At 33.0% G+C, this 2374-nt stretch overlaps 1 protein-coding gene across 2 annotated transcripts in view; it reads left to right on the top strand.

The window, feature by feature from the left end:
* The window catches only part of LOC119585593 (NAD kinase-like), a gene marked incomplete in the record, with an annotated part of 62004 nt that extends 61192 nt beyond the window's left edge, over nt 1-812 (top strand). For both annotated transcript variants that reach the window (XM_037934259.1, XM_037934260.1), the window contains 1 exon segment: nt 65-812.
* Nucleotides 813-2374: the final 1562 nt, after the last annotated feature.

The following is a 2374-nucleotide window of genomic DNA, read 5'->3' as shown; positions in this document are numbered from 1 at the left end:
ATATCGACAGTAACATGTACCTCATTTAAGATGAAATTAACACTATTATTGTCTCTGCCCACAGGCTGGTCCGATGTGAAAGGGATCATGAGCAGAAGATGCACATAGCACCAGTGAATGTGAAAAAAGTGACTTTGTGGACAGTGCACGGACTGCGTTTCTCTGACTGATATAGTGTACATTCATGTCAAGTGCTCATTCCTCAAAGTGCTGTATTATTCTCAAATTAGAATATATATATATATAAAAAGGTGTTTGTACACTTTTCAACATATTTCATCTATGTGGTCCCATGTACTGTATCATCACATAAACTGTTATTTTGTCTTGACATTCTTGTTGATATGTGAGGATGGTTATCATTTGCTAAGGTTCTCGGCATCAGTTGTCATTTCATAGCAGAAAAGAAGACATATTTTATGATGAAATTTCATTAGTGCCAGCAGTTACTGAGCCAGCTTTTTAGCTCTTATGTTACCTGTCTTTTATACTGTATATTTGTTTAATAATTTATTTATTAAAGTTTCAAAAGAATTTTCAAAATCTTAGTAAGATGACTATGTTGTCGACACATAAAGGCTATTGATACTTTTATATTTTATTTTTCTAAGTCTGTTATCGTGTATTTGACAGTGTGAACACATGGATTTACATGAGAATTTTTTCAGTGAAAGAAAACATGTCATGTAATCTTTCAGTTTTTAAAGTAGCATATTGGGTTGACTTGCCAAATGACTAAGACAAGAAGAACTTTTGTTACACTTTGATTTACACCCTTGTCCTTTGTAGGAAATAAAATGATTTATCAGTTACAAGAATGTTAAATTTTCAATAAATATAATGTTGAATTATCATCAGTACCGAGTCAAATTCAGGAGGTTTACAGTGAAAATTTCATACAGTAGATTGCCTGTTGTATCAAAACTAGTGTGATTTGGTCTTTATATACTGAATTCCACACTCCTTTTAAGATCAGTTTATTGGGAATCATTTTTCCACTGTTTCTTTTTCTCTTCTTAACTCCTAAGGAGGTCATGCATCAAGTTGGTGTTGCAAACATCAGTTGTGAGATGTAGTATATACTTTATAGTTTTGGAGTACAATACTGATATGCCAAACTGTTGACTAGCATGTCATTCATTCTTGGTCATTACCCTTCTTAATAAGTGGTTGTTGTACATGCAAATTGATAACTGGAATGGATGATTATATTCTCATCTCGGAAGGTACTAGATTCTGATCAGGTATAGGTAATGAATGTATTAGAATAGAATGCACAAGTTAAAACTGGTCCTTAGTTACATCTGTCTAGATGTCCACTCTTGGGTTTTAAGGTAGTTTTATAAAACATATTCATATAAAAAATATATGAGATTCAGAGTAATTTTGGGGGATAAAATGAACAGGAACTATACACATTTTCACAAACGGTGGTTATGTATCCATAAATGCTTTGTGTTGCAAACTTCACAAAATTCCTTGAGGCCGTTGGTTAAACACATCAGTCATCTCACTAAAGTTAGAGGGCTCCAGTAGACAGCAAATCATATCTATGTTCAAATCTGTTCACTTTATGCAGTATACAATCCATGGCAGCGTCCTTGTTTTGGTAAGACACAAGACACTCTCATGACTCCTTCCACGTATAAGTGTTGCCTTGAGCAGAAACACACAGGAGTTCTGTTTGATATAGTGAGTAAGTCATCGCCGTTCTCTCAAAGTGTAGCTCAGGTTTAAAATTGCCATGTGTTGTATGTTTCACATTAAGAAATTAATGAGCATTGTATAGTGGAACAAGTCATTAAGTGTATGTAGCAATTTTGGATGATTTAACAGTAGTATCAGGAAGTATTTTCGTAAGGTTTCATCATCATCACTACAAAAAATTAGGCCTTCCTAATGATATATGGGTAATTTGTCATCTTTTTCTTTATTTTCCTCTACCCTTTCTCGAAGATACTATGCAAAAGTTTATAGATTAAAACTTACAAAGATCTTAATGTACCTTTTTAAGAGTAACAGGAAATATTGGTAACAGAAACTATTTAATTGCACAATATATTGAAACTTCATTTGTTTTAAGATGGTTTTCAGTCAATTAATGGTACTGCACAGTTCTAAAAGTGTGGAATATTCTTTTAAGGCCATATTTATATCTGTTGATGTACAGTAATCTTTGTGCAGAGTAACACTATAACTGTTTGGGGCACTTCTACCCAGAGCATAATGCTGGGATACGTTCCACTTAGTGTATTACCTGTATGATCAGAATATTGTTTATTGTTGCCTGCAAATGTTTAGCATAGATTTTCTTTCAAAATAGGAATATTATTTAGCATAATTTTAGGTTTCCAAGATCATTGAATGTTATGAG

The sequence above is a fragment of the Penaeus monodon genome, chromosome 20, assembly GCF_015228065.2.
Source record: "Penaeus monodon isolate SGIC_2016 chromosome 20, NSTDA_Pmon_1, whole genome shotgun sequence".
In the NCBI taxonomy this organism is placed as follows: domain Eukaryota; kingdom Metazoa; phylum Arthropoda; class Malacostraca; order Decapoda; family Penaeidae; genus Penaeus; species Penaeus monodon.
The sequence above is the reverse complement of the archived record's forward strand: the minus strand, read 5'-3'. Positions and strand labels throughout refer to the sequence as shown.